Consider the following 12,417-nt stretch of genomic DNA (forward strand, 5'->3'; position numbering starts at 1 on the left):
GATCTTATTGAAGGGCAGACTCAAGGGGCTCTATGACCTCCTCCTGCTCTTATTTCTTATGTTCTTCAGTGTGGCCTGTATTTTTTTTCATGTGGAAGTGCACATAAATATTGTAACTGTGTCAAAGAGATAATCATATTTTAAATAAAACACATTCTTTCAGTTAGCTGAAACAACTACATCCCTAGTGCAAAATAGTATTTTTTTTTACTTTCTTCCCTTAGGTTCTCTAACACATTATGCAACACTACTTAGAAGCGCTCGTTAGCAATTAAGGGAAGATTGCCAGGTTAACAGGGTTATTACAGGTTGAAATGGGAATCCTTGTAATGAGAAGAGGGTGCACGCCAGTAAAAGAAATTTAAAAATGGCAGGGAGTATGTTAAAGATGTAATAAATACTTGTGGTGGTTGTTCACATAATTTTTAAAACTAATCTCCACTCCTAGTTTGCATTTGTTCAATCCCTGTTACAGCCTTGCAATACACTATATTATTTTTGAAATGCAATTGCTATGTTAAATCATCCATACCAAATTCTTACATCGATAATTTCACTAAACATAATGTGACAAATTACAAGAAATAATGCTTGCTGGGAGGCTTTTTGTAGACAGCTTGATTGTTGAAACCAGAAGGTTGTGTAGCTGAGTCTTAAAATTCATTGCCCCCCCGTACAGTTGTCCAATGGATTGGAGTAGGGGAATGATGGAATAGATGAAGAAAGCAAAACAAATAGTTCTACACCAAAATTGGCTCATTGGATGATCTGAAAGCAGTATTACCAGTAATGTTCGGTCCTGTGAAACTATTTTGTTTCCCCCATCCTGTGCCTCTGGTTAGATGAAGATGTATTGTAAATTTCTGGGAAAAAAGAAAGTAGCGGGGACAATAAATTTGCACGATCAAAATTGAATTTAATTATTTGTCTAATTTTTCTCCCTCCATGCAGGCAGAGCTGGGCTTTGTACAAGAGCCATGTCTTGGCAAAAGGAATTCATCGTGTTCAAAAGACAGAATAAGATTCAATCCCCCTATGCATTGCATGACAGCAAGATTTTTCTTGGTGATCCACATGACAGCTTCTGCCCATATTAGTCCACAGAACCATAATTATTAGCTTAACCTTGAATGATATTCTGTTGTTGATGTAGCTCTCAGTGAGAGCTCTGGTAAAAAGAGATGAGTCTCATAAGAATACATTTTCCTGATGCATTCAAAATTTGATTTTAGCAATATTAGTTGATGGTGATGTTTGTGCTAGAAACAAAATACTGGAATGTGAAGTTGCATAAGGTCATATTTGGTGTACATCCATTAAAACAAAATAAATATAGTGCTCTTTAGAAATATCCAAACAGCCATTCCACTGTCCTGTCTTTTCAGGCTTGGGCAGGGACTGAGGCCTAGGTTAATAAAAGTTGTCTATATTTTTGGTTTAGCACTTTGCTGAAATAATCTAAGTCATCTAATGTGATTAGCCATGATGAAAAATAAAGGTATCAATTATCTTTCCACAGAAATATTCTTCACAGATCTGAGAATAACCAAAAGTTTGATTTTTTCGTGACAAACTAAACTGTGATCTTAGTGCAGGAGTAATCCAATTGGTAGTGACAAAATGACCTACAGTAAAAACATTTGATTGCTGCACTTTGTTTATTTCCATTGTGTGCAGATAGTTTTGCCTGAGTGCTTAAGTAGAGATGGAATACCAGTTGCTTTGAAACTGACCAGTTCCATACTTGCAAATCCTCTTTGCTTGAGCATAGGTTCAAATTCAGTATTTATAAAATTCTGTACTAATATAAAATATTAGATTTTGGTCTAGATAGTATGTGATAAAGTAGAATTGGAAAAAAAAACTTTGTCCTAAAGTTTAGTAACTATCTTGGGGAAAAAAGGAATAAGTTGCACTGAAAGATAATATTTGTTGGGAGAGAACTAAGAACTTTCATTCAGCATTTTTCAGGGCTCCACCACAAATCACTTTTTTTGATCCAAAAACCTTTGGTGCTGTTTCCCAAAGTGCTCCCCAAAATTGATTTAACTTTGAGTTAAATAAAAGGAGGAAAGATCCAATATTATCTTTTAAAAGAAACACAACTTCTGAAATGTTGGTTTTGTATTTATTTTCCATTACAGTTGTTGGCCAGCAATATGAGTCTCCAGGCTTTTGTCAGACTGGATATCGCACCCATTGTTGTAAAGCAAAATAAGTACGATAAGTACAATATTCCACTCTTATAGCAACTGAAAGGAATTGAAAATTAAAATGCTTCAAAACAAAATTGTAGAGTTTTGCAGGTTTCAAAAGTAAGATATCAAATTCACTAGACATTTATTTTCTTGTTGCTTAATTCATAGTTTTTGCTTATTATTGATCATCTTATCTTCATCCATTTACTTGAGCTTAAAATATCATCACAAGTATTTAGCTATGGTGCAAAAAGCACTGCAATGCTTTTTTTTAATAAATTACAATTTGAGTTCCTTTATCCTCACTCAAAACACCAAGTTGTATCAAACACATCGCGCTCTATATTCCTCTTATATGATTGCAAATTCTGAGAAAAACTGATGTCTTTCTCCACTATTAAAGATGCCATTCTGTGGTGTGTGCAGTCACTGGTAATGGTAGTATTTATTATTGCAGTTAAACAGCGTGATTATTAACTGTAGCGGATGATTTTACAGTAATAGTGTGTAATGAACAATTTTAACAAGACTAAGTTGTAGTGGGAAAGGGAAGAACTACCAAATATTTTCTGATTTTTGAAATGCAAACTCTGATATTGCCACTGAATGAATAGGTAGTTTTTACTCCTTGTATGTGAAATCATAATGCAAAAACCTTAATCAGTAAAATTTCATAAGAATAAGTCTGCCTTACTTATTTTTTAAAAGAGATTCATAAATCCACTATTACACAAAATGTTCGAAATATGCTCTGGAAATAAACTTCAATGATTTCCCTTTCGCGAAAACAGGAAGTTAAGTGTTTCTGCTTTTCATTTAGACTGTGCTTGAAATAGCCAGTATCGTTGTCTGTTAATCTTAATATTAACTTAATTTTGCTTTTTTAATAGGCAGATTTCATTTAATTTATAGTGATCGTTATGGCTATTGAATCATTTTTAAAGATGCTTAGAGACTTGCTGTATACTTTACACATTTCATAAATATTTACATTCTTAGCATGCAAAAATGAATGTGTTTTCAGACAAAGGTATTGATTAAAATAAAAATTAAATTTCACAGGAATGGTGAGTTTTTCATGACTCTTAGAAATGAGCTGTATGCTGGCAGTTTGGGCCTTAAATTACATTAATGATTCATTTGCTTTTGAATTTGATTTTAGGTAATTTGTGAGGATTACAAGACAGCTCCATTAAGCATGTACATTAAAATTCATTAGCATCTTTCCATGGGATTTTCAACTTTTGTCCTTTTAAATGCGATAGCAGAACTCATGCAAAGTATTATTGGATGGGAATTTCTGTAGAGAGTGATATAACTAAAAAACAAAATATAAAAATGTAGATAAATTGGGAGTGCAAAGCAGGCCTAAAGTTAAATATCCCACAGAGCTGGATTTCATTTTGCTGTGTTTGCCATCCAGTTATTAGAACATGTTGTAACTCTCCCTGAGTATGTATGGATAGTGTATTGTATATATGCTTTATTTTTAGTGGAGAAAATGTCCCTGTTTAAGAGAAAATGACAACAATTGATAATAGATAATAAGAAATGTACTGACATTTATGAAAACAGGACAACACTGGCAATTGTTCAGCAAATTTGGTTTGTTTATATTTGTGGTTGCTGTACTAAGTATCTAAAATGAATTCCTCTATAATGTAACACCTGTGTATTATAATAGTATATATTGTACAGTACTATAAGTGACTTGTACAGTACTTGGAGTTCTTTTCTTGAATGCTTATTAAACAAAAGTGGTACATTCTATAAGTACCAGCTTGCTGTTAGCATGAGTTATGAGCATATATTGAAGGTGCAATAAATTAAAATGTTTCACGTGCACATTGTCCAAAAATGTTTCAAACTGTTTTGGCTACATTTTTCTTTCTTCACTACATATGTGTTGGTCCCACAGAGGAAATCTTGATATTTCATCTTTGCAACTGAAAACATGCTTTCAAAGGTAGTAGCATCATATACTTTCCCTCCATTAAATTAATTGCATTTGTGCAACTCTTGCGCTTTGAGAGAAAATACTTCATTTAATATTGCAAGCTCTGTGCTCAATCTGTAGGAACTAGATTTACTTAAGCGGCTTTGAATTGTGATTCATTTGTAACAAAATCTCCAAACACTCATTTCAAAACGTGCATCAGTTTTGGAGAGGCATGGCTTCTAAAACTCATTGGTGATTTTGTTGTGCCATTGTGCCACATATGAAAATGACAGACGCATTAACCTAGCCAACCCAATATAGTTGTGCTGCTTAGTGCATCACAATGCAGACACATCTCCTGTGAGATATGAAAACAACCTAACATAAACCAAAGCCAGTTATGGAAAATAAAATGGAAAATTCTTCTCAGATCCTATTAGGTGATGAAAATTAATCCAGGAGATCAGATTGGTCCTAAATTATATTACAGAATATCTACTTCCCACACTAACCAGAGACAGGTCTAGTTTTTTCTTGAAGAACTACAGAAAATCAGCATTCATCACACAAGCCAGCAGCCTACTTTACAAATTTTTTATTTTCTGGGTCCACATAAACACAATTCAGTCCCTTCATTATTTTATGAATCTTGATCATATAGCAGGAGCCTATGCTTTTCCATAGTATACTGATTCTGTTCTTTGAGCTTTTTTGAGTAACTGCAATGTTTTAAAATAGATATTAATCCGGTGGGCTTCCTCTACGCCCTTTCCAGAGCTTCAATATCCCCCACCATGTGAAGAGACAAAACTGGACACAGTGTTCAAACATAGCCCTAACCAAGTTAAGCTGGGGTATGGGGATGGTGTCAGAGAACTGGAGAACTTGTTCAAAAAAGGTTATAAGGATAAGTCTAGGAACTACTGGCCAGTCAGTTTAACTTTGGTGGTGAGAAAGTTTTTATGTGATAATTCTGCCCAAAATTAACAGTTACTTGGACAAATGATTAATTAAGGCAAGCCAGCATTGAATTTTATAGCGAATCATCCTGTGAATACCCCTGGATTCCTGTTTGGTTTAGGCTGTGTCTTCAATGCATTGCTCATGAATCCAACAAATCTCTGGGACCTGATGGCCTACACCCTCGTGTTCTAAAAAAAATAGTTGCAGAGATAATGGATGTGCTGTCTATAATTTTCCAAAACTCCTTAGATTCAGGGACAGTCCCATTAGATTGGAAGTTGGCAAATGTTACACCTCTTTTCAAGAAAGGAAGGAAAGAGAGAAAACAGTGAACTACAGGCCAGTTAACCTAACATCAGTTGTTGGGAAAATGCTGGAATCTATTATATAGGAAGTCATAACAATGCATTTAGAAAAGCGTAGTTCAATATGATTAGAACAAGTCAACATAGTTTTGCAAAAGGGAAATCCTGTTTGAAAAATGTATTTGTTTTTTGAGGATGTTACTAGTAGGGTTGATAAAGGAGAACCAGTGGATATAGTATACCTGTATTTTCAAAAGACATCCGATAAGGTGACACAAACGGTTAATAGGCAAGATAAGGGCTCATGGGATTGGGAGTAATATGCTGGCATGCATGGAGGATTGGTTAACAGATAGAAAGTAGAGAGTTGGCATAAATGGGGCTTTTTCAAATTGGCAGAGTGAATAGTGGAGTGCCACAAGGATCAGTCCTCGGGCCTCGGGTACTTACAATCTATATTAATGACTTAGATGAAGAGACTGAGTAATGTATAAAAGCTTGCTGATGATACCAAGGTAAATGAAAAGGTACAGTGGAATGACCTGCACTGGAGTGCTGTTTTTGGCTGCAGTCAAGTGCTTTGGTTGGAGTTTGGTGACAGAGGGAGTTTAAGGATTAAATTCTATCTAAGGTCTAGTCTTTCTTTGACTTAGCAATTAACTAAAAGTTGCTGTTAGGATTGGAAGGTGAATTTTAGTCCAGCCTTAAAAACAGGGCTCATGCAGGCTCTGCTTGCAGCTGCAACTAATTAATTAGATAATTGGCTTAATCAAGCTTTCAGAGACGAGGTTCAGAGAATATAAAAGTAGCTACCTTTCCTCAAAAAGAAGAGGGGCGTCCTTGGAAAGTAGGAACTGGTGAGTAAATTAGGTGACAATATTTTTAAACAAGTTGCTATACTTGGATTTAACTGAGAAGCATCAGGAATAAGGAAACTAATAAAGTAATATAAATAATCCAAAATAAGCCACGTGACAATGAGTACAGAAATAGGAGGATAAGGCAGATGAATGCGTGGCTGGAAAGATGGTGCAGGAGGGAGGGCTTTAGATTCCTGGGACACTGGGACTGGCTCTGGGGTAGATGTACAAGCCAGACGGGTTGCACCTGAACAGAGCTAGGAGTGAGTTCCTTGCAGAGCGTTTTGCTAGTGCTGTTTGGAGAGCTTTAAACTAACTGGGTAGAGGTATGGGAACTAAGAGAAAATATTAGGAATACCAGGGTGCACAAAATACTGGGAGGGACAGATAGTGCTAGTATAGAGAATAGTAAGTTAATAGGTAAAGTCGGGGCAAGGGAGAAAGTAACAAAATCTAAATCAGGGTTACTATGCATGTTTGCGAATGCAGTGAGTATAGCAAATAAGATTGGGGAGTTACAGGCGCAGATTGCCATGTGGAAATATGATGTGGCAATAACAAAGACATGGCTCAAAGAAGGCCAGAACTGGGTGTTAAATATTCCTGGGTACAAGGTGTTCAGAAGAGATAGGAAAGGAAGAGAGGTGGTGGTATTGGTTAAGGAGAGCATTGCAGTGCTGGAGAAAGAGAATGTCCCAGAGGGTTCAAGGACACAATCGATTTGGCTAGAGCTAAGGAACAAAAAAAGTGCAATTATATTGCTCGGTGTAGTCTATAGACCGCCAACTAATGAGAAGGACATAGAAGAACAAATCTGCAGGGAAATTACAGAGAGATGCAAGCATTATAGAGTAGTTATAATGAGGGATTTTAATTACCCAAATCTGGACTGGGATAGTAGTGGTGTAAAGGGTGGAGAGGGGCAAAAGCTCCTAGATTGTGTTCAGGAGAATTTTCTACAGCAGTATGTGTTCAATCCAACAAGAAAAGATGCACTGTTAGACCTGGTTCATGGTCTACTTGGCCCACCTCATTTCCAAGTGTCAGTGGGGGAACATTTATATTTAGGAGACAGTGATCATTGTATTATATGTTTTAGGATGATGATAGAAAAGTACGATAGGCAATTCAGAATAAGAATACTTAATTGGACAAGAGCCAACTTCGATGAGGCAAGAACGGAACTGGGCCAGATAGACTGGAACAAAAGATTGGCAGGAAAAACTGTACCTGAACAATAGGCTACCTTCAAAAAAGAATTGGTTCTGGCACAGTCAAGTTATATTCCATTGAAAGGGAAAGGTAGGCAAACAAATCCAGAGTTCCCTGGACGAAAAAGGAGATAGAAATTAAGATAAAGAAGAAAAAGTGTGTTTGTGACAGGTGTCAGGTAGAAAATACAATTGAGAACCAAAAGGAATACAGAAGATTCAGAGGGGAGGTGAAAAAGTATATTAGAGAAGTGAAGATGGATTATGAGAAAGGACTGGCAGCCAACATAAAGGGGAATCCCAAAGTCTTCTATAGAGAGATAAATAGTAAAAGAGTGGTAAAAGGAAGAGTAGGGCCGATTAGGGACCTAAATGGGAGTTTACACATGGATGAAGAGGTCATGGCTTAGGTATTAAATGAATACTTTGCATCCGTATTTACCAAGGAGGTAGATGCTACCCAGGCCATAGTGACAGACGAGGAAACTCTGTCACTAAAAGTGTTCAAAATTGACAAGGAGCAAGTGTTGGAATAGACTGTCGGTACTTAAAGTTGTCAAGACACTGGGACCGGATGAGATGCATCCAAGGATATTGAAAGAAGTGAGATTAGAAATTGCAGGGGCACTGGCCATAAACTTTCAGTCTTCCTAGACTCAGGGTGGTGCCAGAGGACTGGAGAATTGCAAACATTACGCCCTTGTTCAAAAAAGGTTGTAAGGATAAGCCCAACAATTACAGACCAGTCAGTTTAACTTCAGTGGTGTGCAAGATTCTAGAAACAATTATTTGGGAGAGAATTAGTAGTCGTCGGGAAAAATATAGGTTGATAAGGAAGATCCAGCATTGATTTCTAATGGGGAAATCATGTTTAACTAACTTGCTGGAGTTTTTTGAAGAGGCAGCAGAAAAGGTTGATGAGGGTAATGTTGTTGATGTGGTGTACATGGACTTTCAAAAGGCATTTGACAGTGCCACACAACAGGCTTGTGAGAAAAGTTATTGCTCATGGAATAAAAGGGATAGGAGTAACGTGGATACAAAATTGGCTGAAAAATAGGAAGCAGAGAGTAATGGTCAATGGATATTTTTGGGGCTGGAGGAAGGTTCCCCAGGGGTCAGTATTGGGACCCTTGCTTTTCCTGATATATATTAATGATTTACATCTTGGTGTGCAGGGGACAATTTCAAAGTTTGTGGATGATACAAAGATTGGGAGTGTTGTGAACTGTGAAGAGGATGGTGTGGAACTTCAAGAGGACATAGACAAGTTGGTGGAGTGGGCAGATAAAGTTCAATGCAGAGAAGTGTGAAGTGATGCATTTTGATAGGGAGAACATAGACAGCCAATATAAAATAAGGGGTGAAATTTTGAAGGGGGTGCAGGAGCAGGAAGAAAGACTTGGGTGTACATGTGCATAAATCATTGAAGGCGGCAGGACAGGTTGAGAGAGCAGTTAATAAAGCATATAGTATCCTGGCTTTATTAATAGGAGCATAAAGTACAAGAGCAGGGAGGTTATGCTGAATTCGTATAAGACACTCATTAGACCTCAGCTGGAACATTGTGTACAGTTCTGGATGCCATGCTACAGGAAGGATGTGAACACTTTGGAGATAGTACAGAAGAGGTTTACAAGAATGGTTCCAGGGATGAGAAACTTCAGTCAAGAAGATAGATTGGAGAGGTTGGGACTGTTCTCTTTGGAGAGAAAAAGGCTAAGAGGAGATTGTTGGAGATGTTCAAAATCATGAGGGGGCTGGACAGAGTGGATAGGGAAAAGCTGTTCCTGCTCGTAAAAGGATCAAGAACAAGAGGGCACAGATTTAAAGTGATTTGCAAAAGAATTCGGGTCTAGAATGCATTGCCTGGAAGTGTGGTGGAGGCCGGTTTAATCGAGGCATTCAAGAGGGCATTAGATGATTATTTGAATAGAAACAATGTGCAAGGGTACAGGGAAAAGGTAGAGCAATGGCACTAGATCATAATGCTCAATTGGAGAGCAGATGCAGACACAATGGGCCAAATGGCCTCCTGTGCCATTAAAATTCTGTAAGCTGTGGTGAAGAAATAGGCTACAAAGAGATATATACAGGTTAAGTGAGTGGGCAACAAAATGGCAGATGGAGTATAATGTAGGGAAGTGTAAAGTTATTCATTACGGTCATAAGAATAGAAAAGCAGAATACTTTTTTAAAGCTGTGAAATTTGTAAATGTTGATGTGAACTTGAAAGTGTTGAAAGAGACTTGGTGCTCGTACAAGAAACGCAGAAAATTAGCATGTAACTCTTTCGAGTACAAACCCTTTCCCATCTGTTTCAGATGAAGTTACATTGTTTCCCATTGTGAGATTTGAACTCTTGATCTTGGGGTTACAAAGCCAGTACCATAATCACTTGGCTATTTAGGCCAAGTGAAAATTAGCATGTAGGCGCAGCAAGCAATTAGGAAGGCAAATGGCCTTTATTGCAAGGGGATTGAGGTACAAGAATAAAGAAGTCTTGCTACAATTGTACAATGTTTTGGTGAGACTACATCTGGAATATTAGGTGCAGTTTTGGTCTCCACATTTAAGAAAGAATGTACTTGCCTAGGAGGCGGTACAGTGAAGTTCACTAAATTGCTCTGTGGGAGAGGGAGTTGTCATATGATGACAGGCTAAGTAAATTGGACTTTTATTCTCTGGAGTTGAGAAGAATGAGAGTGGATCTCATTAAAACCTACAAAATTCTGAATGGCTTGACAGGGTAGACACAGAGATTGTTTCTGCTCATGGGAGAGTCTAAAACACAGGGCACAGTCTCAGGATAAGGGGCCAATCATTTAGGACTGATATGAAGAGAAATTACTTCATTCAAAGGGCTGTGAATCTTTGGAATTCTCTACTCCAGAGGGTTGTGGATGCTCCGTTGCTGAATACATTTAAGGCTGGGATAGACAGATTTTTGGTGTCTCAGGCAGGAAAATGGGGTTGAAGCTGAAGATCAGCCATGATCATATTGAATGGTGGAGCAGGTTCGATAGGGGATAAAACAATGAATAAAAATAAGTGAAAAAAATAAAAAAATAACTTTTCATATATTCATTGTTTTATCCCCCCCCCCTTTTTATCCCACTTTTGATCCTTTTTCCCCCACCACCACCACCCCACCCCTGGTAGGGCCATCTGTTACTTGTTCATGTTGTTCTTTTCAGAGTGCTTGCTCTTGCTCTGCTGTTATCACATTCTGCTTTCTTACCTTTGCCACTATCGACACCTTTTTTATCCCTTACCACTACCATTAACACTCCCTTTGTCCTTTTGTTCATGACATCTTTGGCAACCTCTCCTTTGCCCCCACCTATCACTAGCCTCCCATCCAGCTTCATCTGCTCCACCCCCCTTAAACAGTATAAATTTAATCACATTTCTACTTCTCCTTAGCACTCTTTAGAGTCATATGAATTCAAAACATCAACTCTGTTTCTCTCTCCACAGATGCTGTTAGACCCGCTGAGTTTTTTAAAGCATTTTCAGTTTTTGTTTCAGATTTCCAGCATCCAAAGTATTTTAATTTTATATTATAATTTACATCATTTTTAGCAAAGTAAAAAGTCCCAAAGTGCCTTACAGAAGCATTATATATTTTGCACTGAACCACATAAGGCAACATCTGGACAGGTAACCCAAAAGCTAAGTGAAAGATGTAGGTTTTAAGGAATATTTGAAAGGAAAGAGATTCGGGGTAGATGACCCACTAATTCCACACAATTCTATCTTGTCGAGGTGCCTCTTGTAAGATATCTTATCAAAAGCTTTCTTAGAGTTCAGAAATGTCTACCAGATTTCCCTCAACCACTAACTTGATCTTTTGTAATGTGTGTAAATAATGGGAAAAAAGACAGAGGTGGATGAGAGTTTGTTTTTAAAGTTTTTAGTTATGATCTGGAATGTGCTGCTTGAAAGGGTGGTGGAAGCAGATTCAATATATATGGAAAAAGTAAAGAGTTGCAGGGCAATGGGAAAAGTGCATTGGATTGGCACAGGCATGATTGGCCAAATGATTTCCTTCTGTGCTGTATGATTCTACAACATGGGACAGAGCTTGAGGTATGGCTGTGGCAGTACTGAAAGATGGCATGGTTGCAGGACAGTCACTGTTTTCATGTTGACCAGGACACCAAGAAAAGTCCCTGCTCTTTTGAAAGCATCATGGTCTCATTTTATGTTTATTATAAACAAGAAACAAACATAAATCCTGTGATAGGTTAGCACTTCCAATAATGTAGCATTTTCTCAATATTGCATGGAAATAACTGAAGTTACTTGCTCCAGTGCTGATAACTTGGCATCATGCCAAATGAGCCAAGCTTACACTTGTATGTCTGCAAAGTATGTCTCTTTCTCCCTCCTTGATTTGTTTCTCCCCCCCATTTTTGTATTTCTGTCCACTTTTGCACCGTTCACTTTTCGCTACTTTTGTTGCTCCTTCCTATGCTACTTTTGTCATTTTTTCCTTCTTTCTTGCTTTTCTCTTTTTTTAATGCACACTCTTCTCCTATGCTTCTCAGTGCCTTTAATCCCTTTGTTTAGAATCTCTTAGCCAGAACATATAGTTCTGAGGCCCAATTGAAATCAAACCTCAAGCCACATTCAAATTAGATTGGCAAGTCGCAGACGCCTGTTGTGTATCCCAAGGCAGCTGACAAAGTGGACATCACCATCAGGTAGGGGAACAACATTTTCAAAAGTCAAAACCAGGATACCTTGAAAATCTTTGAGAAGGTGATTCTCCTTGATGGGCGACCAATAGCAGGAGTCTGGGGGAGGGGTATTTAAAGGTGGGAGGTCATGTGATGACATCTCCCAGAGTATGTCAGCCAGAGTTGACAACCCTATTGTGATACCCAATTATTGAGGATAGCAATTAAGAACCACAGGCTTTTGTTTCTGCCTCAT

General features: G+C 37.7%; 1 protein-coding gene across 1 annotated transcript in view; it reads left to right on the forward strand.

Annotated features, from left to right (window-relative positions):
• The window catches only part of vcpip1 (valosin containing protein (p97)/p47 complex interacting protein 1), a 50,150-nt gene extending 46,109 nt beyond the window's left edge, over positions 1–4,041 (forward strand). The window contains exon 4 of the mRNA XM_041189887.1: positions 952–4,041. The gene's annotated coding sequence lies outside the window, so the exon portion shown is untranslated. The remainder of the gene's footprint in view (positions 1–951) is intronic.
• Positions 4,042–12,417: the final 8,376 nt, after the last annotated feature.

The sequence above is a fragment of the Carcharodon carcharias genome, chromosome 6 (assembly GCF_017639515.1).
Source record: "Carcharodon carcharias isolate sCarCar2 chromosome 6, sCarCar2.pri, whole genome shotgun sequence".
Lineage (NCBI taxonomy): Eukaryota > Metazoa > Chordata > Chondrichthyes > Lamniformes > Lamnidae > Carcharodon > Carcharodon carcharias.